Source organism: Notamacropus eugenii, chromosome 5, assembly GCF_028372415.1.
Source record: "Notamacropus eugenii isolate mMacEug1 chromosome 5, mMacEug1.pri_v2, whole genome shotgun sequence".
In the NCBI taxonomy this organism is placed as follows: Eukaryota; Metazoa; Chordata; class Mammalia; order Diprotodontia; family Macropodidae; genus Notamacropus; species Notamacropus eugenii.
In genome coordinates, this window is record NC_092876.1 from 30,468,618 (window position 1) to 30,485,096 (window position 16,479).

General features: G+C 39.7%; 1 protein-coding gene across 1 annotated transcript in view; it reads left to right on the forward strand.

Annotated features, from left to right (window-relative positions):
• The window catches only part of LOC140507450 (cytochrome P450 2G1-like), a 54,298-nt gene that overhangs the window by 18,096 nt on the left and 19,723 nt on the right, over window positions 1-16,479 (forward strand).

A 16,479-nucleotide genomic window follows, 5' to 3' on the forward strand; every position in this document is an offset into this window, starting at 1 on the left:
ATATTATTTTTTCCAGCTCTAGAAAATAATTCTCTGATACTTTGATTGGGATGGCACTAAATAAGTAAATTAATTTATGCAGAATTGTCATTTTTATTATATTGGCTTGGACTACCCATGAATAACTGATGCTTTTCCATTTACTTAGATTTGACTTTATCTGCGAGAACAACGTTTTATAATTTTGTTCACATAGTCCATGGGCTTGTTTTGGCAGGAAGACTCTCAAATATTTTATAGTGTCTATTGTAGCTTTAAATGGGATTTCTCTTTCTATTTCTTGCTGTTGGACTTTGTTAATAATATAAAGAAATGCAGCAGATTTGTGTGGGTTTATTTTGTAACCTGAAACTCTGCAAAAGTTGTTTATTATTTCACGTAGTTTTTACTTGATCTTCTAGGATTCTCTAAGTGTATCAACATATCATCTGCAAAGAGCGATAACTTAGTTTCTTCTTTGCCTATTCTAATTCCTGCAATTTCTTTTTCTTCTCTTATTGCTACAGGGAACATTTCCAGTACCATACTGAATAAAAGTGGTGATAATGTACATCCTTGTTTCACCTCTGATCTTATGGGAAATGTATCTAGCTTATCCCCATTGCATATAATGCTTGCTGAAGGTTTTAGGTAGATACTTCTTATTATTTTATGGAAAGTTCCATTTATTCCTATGTTCTCCAGTGATTTCAATAGGAATGAGTGTTGTATTTTCTCAAAAGCTTTTTCTGCATCTATTGAGATAATCATATGGTGCCTGTTACTTTGTTGTTGATATACTCAATAATGTTAATAATTTTTCTAATATTGAACTAGTCCTGTATTCCTGGTATAAATCCTACTTGATGGTAATGCATTGCTTTTGTGATTAGATGCTGTATTCTTTTTGCTAAAATCTTATTTAAAATTTTTGCATCTATATTCATTAGAGAAATTGGTCTATAATTTTCTTTGTCTGTCTTGGTTCTTCCTGGTTTAGGTATCAAAACCATGTTTGTATCATAAAAGAAATTTGGGAGGACTCCTTCCTCAATTTTTCAAAATAGTCTATATGGTATTGGAATTAATTATTCTTAATGTTCGATAGAATTCACTTGTGAATCCATCAGGCCCTGGAGATTTTCTTCCTAGGGAGTTCATTGGTGACTTGTCCAATTTCTTTTTCTGAGAGGTTATTTAGAGGTTGTTTAGGTATTCAACATCCTCCTCTGCTAGTCTGGGCAATTTGTGTCTTTTGAAATAATCATCCATCTCATATTGATTGTCGAATTTATGGGCATACAGTTGAGTAAAGTAATTTCTTATTATTGTTTTATTTTCCTCCTCATTGGAAGTGATTTTACCCTTTTCATTTTTGATATTGGTAATTTGGTTTTCTTCTTTATTTGTTTTAATCAAATTGATCAAAGGTTTATCAATTTTGTTGGTTTTTTAATAAAACCAACTCCTAGTTTTATTTATTAGTTCAATAGTTTCCTTAATTTCAATTTTATTAATCTCTCCTTTGATTTTTAGTATTTCTAATTTGGTATTTACTTGGGGATTTTCAATTTGTTCTTTTTCGAGCTTTCTCAGCTGCATGCCCAATCTATTGATCTCCTCTTTCTCTATTTTATTCATGTAGGCACTCAAAGACATGAAACTTCCCCTAAGAACCGCTTTTGCAGTATTCCATAAGATTGAGTAGGTTGTCTCATTATTGTCATTCTCTTGAATGAAGTTGTTGATTGTTTCTATAATTTGTTGTACAACTCACTCATTCTTTAGGATTTGATTGTTTAGTTTCTAATTAGTTTTTGGTTTATGCTTTCATGGCCTTTGATTACATATAAGTGTTATTGCATTACGATCTGAGAAGGATGCATTAACTATCGCTGCCTTTCTGTACTGGATTGTGAGGTTTTTATGGCCTAGTATATGGTCAATTTTTGTATATGTATCGTGTACCACTGAGAAAAAGGTATATTCCTCTCTATCCCCATTCAGTTTTTTCCAGAAACCTATCATATCTACCTTATCCAGAGTTCTAATCACCACATTGACTTATTGCTTGTTTATTTTGAGGTTAGATTTATCAAATTCAGAGAGGGGGAGGTTGAGGTCCCCCACTAGTTTAATTTTGCTGTCTATTTCTTCCTGTAACTCCCTCAACTTCTCCTCTATGAATTTGGATGCTATACCACTTTGGAACATATATGTTTAGTAATGAAATTGCTTCATTGTCTGTGGTGCCTTTGAGCAGGATATAGTTTCCTTCCTTATCTCTTTTGATTAGATCTATTTCTGCTTTTGCTTTGTCTGAGATTAGGATTGCTACCTCTGCTTTTTTTACATCAGCTGAAGCACAATAAATTCTGATCCAGCCTTTTACTTTTACCCTATGTGTATCTTCCCTTTTCAAATGTGTTTCCTGTAAACAACTTGTTGTTGGATTATAGTTTTTAATCCATTCTGCTACCCGTCTCCGTTTTATGGGAGAGTTCATCCCATTCGCATTCACAGTTATGATTACTATCTGTGTCTTTCCCTCCATCCCCTTTCCCCTTGTTTATGCTTTTAGTTCTCCCTTCTCCCTTCCCCTCTCCAATTGCGTTTTAATTTTTGACCACTGCCTCCCTCAGTCTTCCCTCCCTTCTTTAAGACCCTTCCCTTTTATTCCACTTTTCCCTTACTACTTCTTCCCTCCCTTTTAGCCTCCCCACCCTTTTCTTTCCTGCTTCCCCTCCTATTACCTATAGAGATAGTTGTATTTCTATACTTAACTGAATTTGTTGTACCCTCCTTGAATCCAATCAGATGAGGGTACCTCTCAAACTATAGTCATCTCTTTGCCCTCTTTCTCTCTACTGTAACATATTTTTGTGCCTTTTCCTGTGATGGAATTTATTTTTTTTCTGCCTCTTACTTTTCACATCTCCCATTACAATCCCTTACACTCTTAAATCACATTTGTCATCAATACATCATTTAATTTATACCCATTTCCTCTATCAATGTATATCTCTTTTACTTTTCATAACAAATATATAATTCTCAAGATTAACAAGTATCATCTTCCTCATAGGGGTGTAAACAGCTTGCCCATATTATGCATCAAGATTTTTTTTCCCCATTTACCTTTTTCTGCCTCTCTTGAGACCTGCATTTGAAGATCAAATTTTCTATTTAGTTCTGACCTTTTCATCGGGAAGGTCTGGAAATCCCTTATTTCATTGAATGTCCATTTCCTTGCCTGAAATAGTATGCTCAAATTTGCTGGATAATTAATCCTTGGTTGTAGTCCCAGCTCCTTTGCCTTATGCAATATCATATTCCAATTCCTTTGATCTTTTAATGGGGCAGCTGCAAGGTCCTGTGAGATCCTAACTGTAGCTCCTTGATATTTCCATGGTTTGTTTCTGGCTGCCTACAGTATTTTCTCCTTCACTTGATAGTTCTGGAATTTGGCAATGATATTCCTTGGTATTTTTAGTTTGAAGTCCCTTTTCAGAAGGTGAACAGTGGATTCTTTCGATGACTATTTTGCCCTCTGGATCTAGGACTTCTGGGCAATTTTCTTTGATGATTTCTTGGATTATATTGTCCAGGCTCTTTTCTTCATCATGGCTTTCTGGTAGGCCAATAATCCTTAGATTTTTCTCTCCTGGATCTATTTTCCAGGTCAGTTGTTTTTCCAATTAGATATTTTACATTTTCGTCTGTCTTTACATTCTTTTGTTTCTGTTTGAGTGATTCTTGATGTCTCATAGATTCATTAGCTTCTACTTGCCCGATTCTATTTTTTATCAAATTATTTTCTTCAGTTAACTTTTGTATCTGTTTTTCCATCTGTCTAATCGTTCCTTTTAAGGAGTTATTTTCACCAGTTGGGTTTTGTACTTCCTTTTCCATTTGTCCAGTTTTCCTTTTTAAGGAGCTGTTCTCGTCAGTGAATTCTTTTTTCATATTTTTAAAGTGATTGGCCAGTTTTTCTTCCATTTCTCTAATTTTGGTTTTAAAATCCTTCCAGAGTTCTTTGTGCTTCTGGACTTTGTGCTTCGTATTGCCTTCTGAAGTTTCGAATGGCAGTAGAGTCTCCATGGTGACCTCTTTGGTATTTGTGTTTTGGTCCTTGTCCCCATAGAAAGATTCTATGCTCTTTTCCTTTTTGCTTTGCTTTTTACTCATCATAATAACCCTTTTCCTGGCTTTTAAGGTAGATCTCTGCATCTGTAGCACAGGGAATTCTGTCCCACAGTGCTAATGCCTAAAACTTGAGGCTTTGTGTGTTGTAGCCTCTGGTTCTTTCAGCTAGAAATTAAATGCTGCAGCTTACCTGGTGCTGAGCTGCCTGGTGTTTGAAAGCAGAGGCCAGTTGGGTCTTTTGGGGTTTCCCTGAAGTTACCCTGGAGGAATCTCATTAAGTGTGAGGGAAGGGTGGTCTGGATGCCAGAGGCTCCTCTGCTGAGCTAGAGCACAGGCAAGCTCAGCTTTCTGCACTAGTGTCTTTCCGATTCCTCTGGGGTGCTGAGGCATACCTGCAGTCCTGTTGTTGGCAGTTGCTGGTTTCACTCCCTGGGGTTCAGGATCTCCTCCCAGTTTGTTGAGGTGGGACTGTCTGGGACAGCTCTGATCCTGCACTGGCCGCCTTTGGCCATAGAAACAGGCCTCCTTAGCAATCTTTCTTGCCTCCCATGCTGAGAGTCTGTTTACCACTTCTGCTGCTCCCACTGTCTCAAGGATTTTCTGGGGAGATAATCTCTGGGCTGCTCAAGGTCAAGGGAAGGGAAATGGCAGTTACCGATCACTCCACCATCTTGGCTCCTGGAAGCAAAAATCTGCTGTGTCTCCTCTTGACTGCCAGAGGTCATCCTCTTTGAATATGCCTCCTGTTTTCAATGTGTCCAGACCAAAGAAACTCCATTTTTTCAGGCCACCAAAGGCATAGTTGTTCTTCCATCAGTCAAAGGCAAGCTGCCCCTCCAAAGAATCCAAAGACAATATTTTCACTCTAAAGGGATAATGAAGTGAAAATTCTTTGGGACTTACAGCTGAACTAGAGAAGGCGGAAATGAATTGATCAGGGGTGTTCTGACCAATTCCCTCTCCTACTACACTTAGCATTATCACCGTTAATATAATTCAAGTCTTATTAATTCTCCCTCCTAACCATTCAATCAGCAACATGAGCAAGGCACTGGAATTGATGGGAATACAAAGGCAAAGATAAAACAGATTCTGCTTTCAAGAACTTTCCATTCTATGAGGTCAAAGAACATGTGTCTGCATATTTGGATACAAAATACAAAGATAAGGACTGGTCTTAGAATTTCATTGATATGGGGGACTCCTTCAGCTGATTCAAGTTGGCACCTTCTCTGCAAATTACAGTCTTAAGGTTAAGTGACTTACCCAGGTCACATGGCCAGTTTGTGTTGAAGACAACTTAAGTTCAGGTTTTCTTGCCTCCAAGACTAGTGTTCAAAGTTCCACATAATTTTATCGTCTCTGAAACAAAATATTTTCTTTCATTCTTGATCGCTCTCTCGCTCTCATCTTTCTGTCTCCTTTTCTCTCCGTCTGTCTCCCTCTCTGTCTCTGTCTCTAGGTCTCTACCTGTCTCTCTCCTCTCTTCCCTCCCCCAGCTTCTTTCCCTATCTTTGTCTCTCCTTCCTTCCACCCTCCTCTCTTCATTGATCCATCATTTTTTTGTTGTTCTTTCTCATCCCCACTATAAGGCACAGAAGTTTTTCCCATGCTTGGCTCAGTACTGAGGGACTGCCACTTCTTTGCCTGTCCTGAAGCCTTCAAGCCCCAACACTTCCTGGATGAAAAGGGCCCGTTCAAGAAAAGTGATGCCTTTGTCCCCTTCTCCACTGGTGAGCAGGAAAGCTTTCCCTCTTCCCCTCCATGACCCCCATTCTCATCCCTAGTACCAACCAGTATGGCCAGTGTATGATAAATCCTTCCTTTCCTTCAGTCTACTCTCAATTCATCCTGTTACCCCTCAGGTCAATTTACATTGACCAAGTTTCTTATGTGGAAGTGGGATGGTTCCAGATAGATGCCAGAGGGGGGCCAAGACTTCCAGAAAGTACATCCCCCAAATAACACCAGAGTCCCTCCTTCTTTAAGGAAGAAGTATATACACTAGAAAAAGCCCTGACCCTGAAGTGAGAGGTCCTTGGTCAAGTCCCCTCTCTAAAATTCCCTACCTGCGTGACCTTGGGCAAATCACATCGTCTCCCTGGGCCTTGGTCTCCTAATTTGTGAAATTCAGGTCTGTTACTCCAGAGTGTCTGAGGTCCTTTCCAACTCAGCATCTATCATCTCAGGACTCCATGGACCTGTAATTTAACTCAAATACCTTCCCTTCTCTGGGCCTCAGTTTCCTCATTTGTAAAATATGGTCGTTGGACTAGATGACATTTAAGATCCTTCTCCATTCTAACATTCAATTCAAAGTACTTCTAAGATGGGGGGCAAAGACTAGAAAAAACTGTCTCTGCCCTCAAGGAGTTTACATTTTACTGGAGGGGGCCAAGTTTAGGGAGAAAAGAGAAGTAATTACAAGATAATTTGCAAATGGGACCACTGAAAGCATCAGGAAAGGCTTCCTGTAGGAGGTGGTACCAAAGCTGACTTGTAAGCAAGGGGGAGGGGGAGGGCACTTCAACTTAGAGCTTCTTTGATGAAAATGAAATGATCAATTTAGGCAAAAGCAGATACACCAATTAGTTTAGAATGCACAAATTCAATTGAAGAATTCTGTGAGATTGGGAGGGATGGAATCAAGAGAACAGGAAGGAGGAGGGCCACTGCTTTGACAGACTGTGGACGAATGACAGAGAGAATAAAAGATAGTATAGAGAGCTTTTGAAGTGTTCCATAGGTTAGAAGAAGGATCTCACAAGGGATGGTTTTCATTGTCTCTTCAAAAGAGGCAAAGGGCTCTGTTGAGAAAGAAGTGTAAGAAGGTTGAGGAATAAGAGCAACTCCATGTCGCAAGAGCCCTGCTACCTCTGATGTCCTGTGATCTAGACACACCCATACCTAGGGTGTGGCAATGGGGCATTGACTTTGGGCATCAAAATTTAGTAGATATTAATAGCACTTGTGGTCCTTCATCAGCTTAAAGACAAACAAACAAAAAAAAGCTTAGCAGCTAATTACCAAGATGAGTTAGACAAAGTAGGAAGTTTCCAGAATCTTTACTTATTACAGATGAGCTCCTGCTAGAGGAAGTCTTTTGTGGCACAAGACCCAAATATGTTCTGTGATACTTGTCTTTTTCTAAGTTATCTACCAATGATGACATTCTCTATCCTAAAATCCCTTCCAATTTTGATTTTTCTGTGTTTTAAGGTTCCTTACAGTTCTGGCACTTTTTTTGTCCTAAGGAACTATAAACTTAAGGCTGGAAGCAACGTTAAGTGTCATAGAGTCCAATCTTCTAATTTTGAGACTGAGAGAGGGAAAGTGACTTACCCAAAGTGACACAATTAGTCAATATCTAATTTACTATAGGCCAACTTTTCATTGTGACCTCTAGTTTCCTCCCATCTCTGACATTCTCTTTTCGAAGGAAGGGACCTTAGCCCCTGGAAGAGCCCAGGACTGACATTCTAAGCCCCTTCCCATGCCAGACAGTCCCTGTTTGAAGGGCTTTCTCCACTCTGACCAGCTCTTACTGGCTCCTCAGGCAAACACTACTGTTTTGGTGAAGGATTGGCCAGAATGGAGCTGTTCCTCTTTCTTACCACCATCCTGCAGAGCTTTCATTTCCAATCTCCACTCCCAAAAGAGACCATCGATATCTCCCCCAAGATTGCTTTGCCACCATTCCCTGCAGTTACACCATCTCATTCCTGCCTCTAGGATGAGGATGAGCCCAGGCAGAAACAGCAGAAGTAGAAGGCACCTGTACACCTCCTGGGTGGGGAGATTTAGGATATATTAATAAAGTCTGAACCCCAAAGCAGCAGAGTCTGTTACTCCAGTTGGCTCCCGGAAGGTGGAACACAGCTTAGATGTCGCGGAATCCAATACCTTCAGATTACAGATGAAGTTACTGTGGGAAAGGGACTTTTTCAGTTTGTACACGGAGAAAACTGTGCAAGAGAAAAAAAAGACTGGAAGTTTCTTAGCTTACAAATGAGAGCTTTTCCTTGCATCATACTACTCACTTGTGACCAATTTCTACCTTAGTCTCTGTCTCTCTTTGTCCATTTCTGTCTGCCCCTGTCACTCTGTGGTCTGTCTTTGTCTCTCTGGCTCTTTCCTTTGTCTCACTATCCCTGAATGCTTCTTTGCTTCTCTCTCTCTCTCTCTCTCTCTCTCTCTCTCTCTCTCTCTCTTTATTTATATCTCTCTCTCTATGACTATGTCTCTATCTCTGTTTCTGCATCTCTGTGTGTGTCTCTCTCTAGCTCTCCCCTCTTTGGGAGGAAGATTTAGGTCATAAGTGTTGATCTGATCTGATCTGATCATATCTCATCATTCAAAGAACTACCAATCCCTTCTACATACAGATAGGAAAATTGAGGCCAAGAGAGGGGAAGGGATTTACTTAAGGCCTCAACATGCAGCTAGGTAGCATAATAAATAAAGTACTGGATCTGAAGTCTCATTTTCCTGAGTTCAAATCCAGTTTCAGACATTTGCTAGCTAGGTGATCCTGGGCAAATCACTTAACCCTATTTGCCTCAGTTTCCTCATATGTAAAATGAACTGGAGAGAAAAATTGCAAACCACTCCAGTATCTTTGCCAAGAAACTCTCAAATAGGGTCATCAAGTGTCACACACAACTGAAACAACTGAATAACAAAGGGGGCAGTCAGATTGTATGTAGCAGCAAGAAGGTTGAGGGGGTGATTCTAATTAGGGGAAAATATGAGAAAAAGGAGATATGGGCTAGATGAGAGAGCAGTCAGGTAGACTCAGTTCTAGGTTAGAGGCATGATGGCACAGTGTGTTCAGCATAGGGTTCAGAGTCAGGAAGACCCGAGTTCAAATGTTCCCTCCAACATTTGCTAGATATCTGACCCTGGGTAAGTCACTTTCCCTCTCTGGGCCTCAGTCTCCTCATCTATAAAAGGCAAGAGTTGGATTTAATGACCACAGAGGTCCCTTCTAACTCTAAATCTATGATCTTTGTGACCCTCTGAATGCTTGGATCCAAAGAATTACTACTCATAGGTACAAGTCCTTGAAGGGAGGCCTTCACTGAAGTGTCCTGGGGTTCTGTTCTTGTCACTATGCTATTTAACATGTTCATCAGTGACTTGGATGAAGACATAGACCTTCTCACATTTGCAGAGGACACAAATCCTGGCTGGAGAACTAACCAATAGGATAACAGAGTTGGGATTCAAAAAACTTTGACTGGTTGAAATAATGGGATGAACCTATGACAAAATGATATTAATAGGGATATAATTTTATTTTTATTTTAAAAAATAGTTCAATTCGAATAGAATAGGTTTTACATAACAGATCATGTGGAAAAGATCAGAGGGGATTAGTTCAAATTCCAAACTAGTCAACAGGGTGTTATGACAGCCCCAAAGGAACTAAGTAAGACTCAGGTAGCAACAGCAAGATACAGTGTCCAGAACTAGAGTGGAGATAGTTTGTTTTCTGCCCTAGTCAGACTACTCCTGAAGCACTGTTTTTACTTTGTGGCACTACAGTATAATAACATAACATATAGTCCAGAATTACAGGTTCAGGACTTATATGGACTGAATCTAATTTTGGGAACTCCTCCAAAATAGTTGTTCTCTATGATTCATTTTGCCCCCAATTAGAGTTTCTTTTTGGAAACATCAGAATGTATCTTCAATTGAGCTCGTGATTATGGGGACAGTATTCCCAGTCTCTGTATAAGCACTTAAGATAAAAATGCTTAGCTGGTAAAATATAGCATTTACTTCATTCCACATTATGTACAGAAAACAGAAAAGATTCAGATTAGCCCCTAAATAATCAAGTCAACTTTTCACCATGTCTAATGAGTCCTACTTCCCCCATTGGACCTTATATAGTCCTCCAGGTTCACAGCACTACTTTATGGTTTGAATTTCCCTTGAAAGGAAAATGAGCTTGGTATCCCTAGAGCAGTAATCTTCCCAACATTCCAATGAGTTTCACTTGTACCCCAAGGGTGTTTATAGGCTTTTAGCCCCATGAAATTAGAGTGAGAGCTTAGACTCACCACAGAAGAAAAATGAGTCTGAGGTTGTCAGAAAGGTAAATCCCTTCCCGTTGGACTTTTGTTGAGTTACAATAATAGCAGAGGTCAGAGTCAAGGACATGTTTTCTCCATGTTATGGCTTTGTTTCTCCCATCAATGGACCATTCTTCTCCTTCCTGGGAGACGGTTTGGCTTGAGAGTTAAGAACTTCACTGGGTTAAGAGTCACTGGACCTAAGTTGCAGTCCCTGTCCTGCCACTCACTCATCATGTGACTTTGACCTTGGGCCAGTCCTATTCCCCATCCTGAGACCTGTACTTTCTTATTTGTATAAAAGAAGAGGTTGATTCTGGAAAGCAATTTAGAATTACGCTTTTTAAAAAATAACTAAAACATCCATATTCTTTCACCCAGAGATCCATCACTAGATGTATGTCCCATACAGGGCAAAGACAGAAAGAAATTCCCCATATACTATAAAATATTGATAATGGCATTTTTGTTGAAGCAAGAAGAAAGTTCATCCTCTGGGAAATCACAAGGCAAGTTGTGGGCCATGAATGTAATGGAATATCACCTTGCTATAAGGAACTATAAATAAGAAGGATTCAGAGAAGCCTGAGCAGATTTATAAGAATGGATACAGAGTGAAATGAGCAGAACTAGGGAAGCAACTTACACAGTGATGATGGAAATGAAAATGGAAAGAATGTTGCATTATCACAATGAATAAGAGAATTTTCAAGAAAAGAATTGAAATAATGAATTTTCTTGCCTTAATTTAAGAGGTTAAGGAGGCATAAGTGTGGAATGTTGTCTATACCATAGACATATTTAACAAGGGAAGTAAGCCTGTGGCGGATGGCCTGAGTCCCCACATGGCTCAGTGATGTGGTGAAGAAGAAAGACACGGGAGGCAGGAAAAGATAGATCAATTCCATTTATTGATCCAAGGGTTAGGGTATATATAGACAGAAACTGCAGGTCTACATGACATTCTGCTCATCTCCTGTCCCAGTGATTTGGCCAGTCTTATTGTCTTTAAAGACTGTTAGCCTAGAGGGCATCTATTTTACATATCCCTTGTTTTCTGTAATTCTCGTTTCTCTCAAGGAGACCGCAACATCTGGGGGGCATGGAGAGCCATTCCAGATGTTAATGAGCACAGTCTCAAAGAACATTTTCCCCTAAGGTCTATCCTGATCTTGTCAACCACACTCCACCCTGGCCCTCAACAATTCCCCCTTTCTTTTGTTGCAACGAGAGATAAGGTACTTGGGTTTGAAAAGCTTACCCATGAGAGAGAAGGCACCCATGAATAGGTGGCCATACAGAGAAACAAAGGGATAGAGGTAATATAGATATGAGCCAATGGAACGGGGATGCAAAGGGATTTGTATCAGCAACATAATCCCAAATCACACTTGCAGCTTCAGGGGGTCAAGATTTCCTTTGGAGGCCCGATCTATAAATTATATATAGAGGTATTATAATAGAAAGGAGTAACACAAATAGAAATGAACCTATAATCACATCTTATGAACAATCTTGTTTCAAAAACATCAACTTTGTTTCCCACTACCACAATAGTTTCCCTTAAAGTATCCATTAAATTGTATGTATGGATAAGCCAACTGATGCAGAGGAAGCCAATGCTGCCACAAAGCTTATAATGCCTAAAATAATGCAACTTATACATCTTTTCCATTTTACTTTCAACATTAACTGATTAAAAGTTTGATCAGATACAGACAGATACCAGCCTTTACTTTTGATAGGCATTAAAGCAAACCTAGGACACATAATTAGAGATATGATGCTAGTGTTAGCTATATGAAAACCAATGTATTCAGTGATGGTACAATTAAAGCACGTTATTTCTCAGTCATAAAAGCAAAAATTCTATCTATATCAATTTGTTTCCCAAAAATCTTAGACCTATGTGCTACCATAATTACCTCCTCTATCTTCCCTCCCCATTTCACCACCCATAACCCAAGGTGGGTTATGTGAAAAAAGTCCATCTGTCTTCCTCTGAATCAGTTCCTTTTGCTGCAGTGGTCAGTTGGAGGGTGCCCAGAAGCAGAATGATGTCCTGTCAGTCCAATGATGGGTTCATTGTGGTCTTGACTTTTTTTTTCTTTCCTCTTTTCCTCAATCCTTATCTTCTCCAATGTATGGCAGAGGTCAGATGGTTCTTTCCGGTATCCAGATCGTATCTTCATCTGTTCCTGTGGAAATATAAGCACACCCTCACCCCCATGTTAACACAGGGCCTGTCTTTGTGTTGTTCCATTTCACCTTCACTTTTGTCCAATCAGTGAGGTGTGTTGTGCCTTTTTGAAATTTTTGAGCAGGCATAAGCCTCTATCTGGTGTCAGATATACAATATCATGTCAACTCTTCTCCTTATTCTTTTGCCTTCTTCTCCCTCTTTCTTTTGTTTTGAGGACAGCTTTTATGTCATGATTGTGACATTCTACAACAGCTCAACAAGTAGGATTATATGGGATGCCAGTTCTATGCTGTATTCTGTATGAAAGACAGAACTTAGTAAAGGCTTGACTAGTTTAAGCTGGACCATTATCTGTGTGTAGAGTTGCAAAACACCTGAACAGATGATCTATAACAAATTTTGTTGATTCCCCAGTCAGTGGGTGGCAATAGTATGACCTCAATATGTGTTTAGTCACATGAAGTTATTTATTCCTTCCAAATTCTGGGACATGTGTGACATCCATTTGCCATATTTCAAGAGGATTGCATCCTCTAAGATTCATGGATGTATTTGATGGAGCTGGCAAAAATGAAATGCAAGGTGGACAAGACGTTGGCTGACTGATGAAATTGGTTGTAGGAATGCTGTGCTTCTAAAACTGTCAGTGTGAGCAAGCTGTCTGCTATTTCCCTCTAAAATAGGCCCTGGAAGTTGTGTATGGGGTAGGACCCAAGATCTTTTGGGGTAAGGGATGAAGGTCTCAGCTTCTGAAATTGCTTCCTGCTGAGACTAGATGTAGAGCTGTCCTTGCGTTGATAGGTCCTATTCAAGGGATACATAGACTGAGCAGTTTTCTGGAAGTTGCTGGCTTGCACTCTGGAAAAGACAAACCTGGCATGAAGGTTAGACAAAGACCAAACAGGCACAAAAGGAATATAAACAAAAGACAATTTCCCTGGCATAACAAAGAAGGTCAGTCTAGGCTAAGGGCAACAGATTTGAATATGAAAGGCCAGATTAAATGGGAAGATTACCATAGACAAGATAGCTCACGAGTTATCACTCTTCACTAGCATAACTGTATTGTCTTAAACAAAAGAGATTTCAGACTTGAACCTTACAACTGAATAGACAGATGTACATCATTGTTTCACAGGCTTGTTTCTCCTCTTCTGATTACATTTACTCTGGAAGAAAAACTTTTAGAAATTAAGTTGTTTATAAGTTCAAACACTAAACTTTTGCTTAGGCCATGGAATGACTACAAATTCAGATTAAAAGAGAAAGATCTTTTCTGCTTATCAATACATTGTCTTGAAAATGAAAATTTAGTAGGCTTTATAAGAGATTGTTTTAAAATATTTCTTCTAAAAGTGTTTCCTTTTGTTTTAAAACAGTTGAAAATTTGTCCTGATGCTAACAATCACTATACTTTTATAAAGAAAATAGTTGAAAACCTTTAAAATGATAGTTCTCGTTTTACTTTGAAACAAAAATAAACCTTTAAAATTAAAATCCATTAAAGCTTAGTTGGGGGGAGGAGCCAAGATGGCGGAGTAGAAAGATACACATATGCTAGCTCCAAACCCACAGCCTATAAATTACCTGTAAAGAAGTCCCAACAAATTCTGGAGCAGCAGAAGCCACAGAACAATGGAGTAGAGGAGAATTCTGTTCCAGGGAGACCTGAAAAATGGATGCAAAAGGTCCGTTGAGCACTGGACCTGGAGCAGAGCCCAGCTCTGTCTTGGCAGCGCGGCATCAAGAGGAGCAGGGCCAAGCAGGCTTCAGGAACGGAATCTCCAGTGGCCCTGCAGGTCTCTCCACCCACAGGCACCAAAGGTCAGTGAGAGAGTCTTTTTGCCTCGCTGACAGGGAGTGGGGTGTCCCCATAACTCAGGCCCCCTCGGAAGGCAGCAGGAGACAGGGGCTCCCAAAGCAGGCAGGAGTTCAGATCCATTGTTGAAGGTCTCAGCATAAACCCCCTGAGGGAACTGAGCCCTGTGTGGCGGCCCTGACCCCACCTGAGCAGCTGAACTTAATCTCACACTGAATAGCAGCCCCCCTCCTCCAAAGCTCTGAGGCTGGGAAGCAGCATTTGAATCTCAGACCCCAAGCACTGGCTGGGCAGATCTGGAGGTGAGGTGGGTGTGGAGAGGACACTCAGAAGTCAAGTCACTGGCTGGGAAAATGCCCAGAAAAGGGGGGAAAAAAATAAGACCATAGAGGGTTACTTTCTTGGTGAACAGATATCTCCTCCCTTCCTTTCTGATGAGGAAGAACAATGCTTACCATCAGGGAAAGACATAGAAATCAAGGCTTCTGTATCCCAAACATCCAAAATAAATATTCCATGGGCTCAGGCCATGGAAGAGCTCAAAAAGAATTTTGAAAATAAAGTTAGAGAGGTGGAGGAAAAACTGGGAAGAGAAATAAGAGAGATGCAAGAAAAGCATGAAAAGCAGGTCAGCACCTTGCTAAAGGAGACCCAAAAAAATGCTGAAGAAAATAACACCTTGAAAAATAGGCTAACTCAATTGGCAAAAGAGGTTCAAAAAGCCAATGAGGAGAAGAATATTTTAAAAAGCAGAATTAGCTAAATGGAAAAGGAGGTTCAAAAGCTCACTGAAGAAAACATTTCTTTCAAAATTAGAATGGAACAGATGGAGGCTAATGACTTTATGAGAAACCAAGAAATCACAAAACAAAACCAAAAGAATGAAAAAATGGAAGATAATGTGAAATATCTCGTTGGAAAAACAACGGATCTGGAAAATAGATCCAGGAGAGACAATTTAAAAATTATGGGACTACCTGAAAGCCTTGATCAAAAAAAGAGCTTAGACATCATCTTTCATGAAATTATCAAGGAAAACTGCCCTAATATTCTAGAACCAGAGGGCAAAATAAATATTGAAAGAATCCACCAATCACCTCCTGAAAGAGATACAAAAAGAGAAACTCCTAGGAACATTGTGGCCAAATTCCAGAGTTCCCTGGTCAAGGAGAAAATATTGCAAGCAGCTAGAAAAAAACAGTTTAAGTATTGTGGAAATACAATCAGGATAACACAAGATCTAGCATCTTCTACATTAAGGAATCAAAGGGCGTGGAATAGGATATTCCAGAAGTCAAAGGAACTAGGACTAAAACCAAGAATCACCTACCCAGCAAAACTGAGTATAATACTTCAGGGGAAAAAATGGTCTTTCAGTGAAATAGAGGACTTTCAAGCATTCTTGATGAAAAGACCAGAGCTGAAAAGAAAATTTGACTTTCAAACACAAGAATGAAGAGAAGCATGAAAAGGTAAACAGCAGAGAGAAGTCATAAGGGACTTACTAAAGTTGAACTGTTTACATTCTTACATGGAAAGACAATATTTGTAATTCTTGAAACTTTTCAGTACCTGGGTAGTGGGTTGGATTACACACACACACACACACACACACACACACACACACACACACAGAGAGAGAGAGAGAGAGAAAGAGAGAGAGCACAGAGTGGATTGAAGAGGATAGGATCATATCTTTAAAAAATGAAATTAAGGGGTGAGAGAGAAATATATTGGGAGGAGAAAGGGAGAAATGGAATGGGGCAAATTATCTCTCATAAAAGAGGCAAGCAAAAGACTTTTTAGTGGAGGGAAAAAGAGGGCAGGTGAGAGAAAAGCATGAAGTTTACTCTCATCACATTCCACTAAAGGAAGGAATAAAATGCACACTCATTTTGGTATGAAAACCTATCTTACACTACAAGAAAGTAGGGGAGAAGGGGATAAGCAGGGTGGGGGGGCGTGATGGAAGGGAGGGCAATGGGAGGAGGGAGCAATTTGAAGTCAGCACTCTTGGGGAGGGACAGGGTCAAAAGAGAGAGCAGAAGAAATGAGGGGCAGGGTAGGATGGAGGGAAATATAGTTAGTCTTATACAACACGACTATTATGGAAGTCATTTGCAAAACTACACAGATTTGGCCTATATTGAATTGCTTGCCTTCCAAAAGGAAGGGGTGGGGAGGGAGGGAGGTAAAGAAGTTGGAATTCAAAGTTTTAGGAACAACTGTCGAGTTCTGTTCTTGTTACT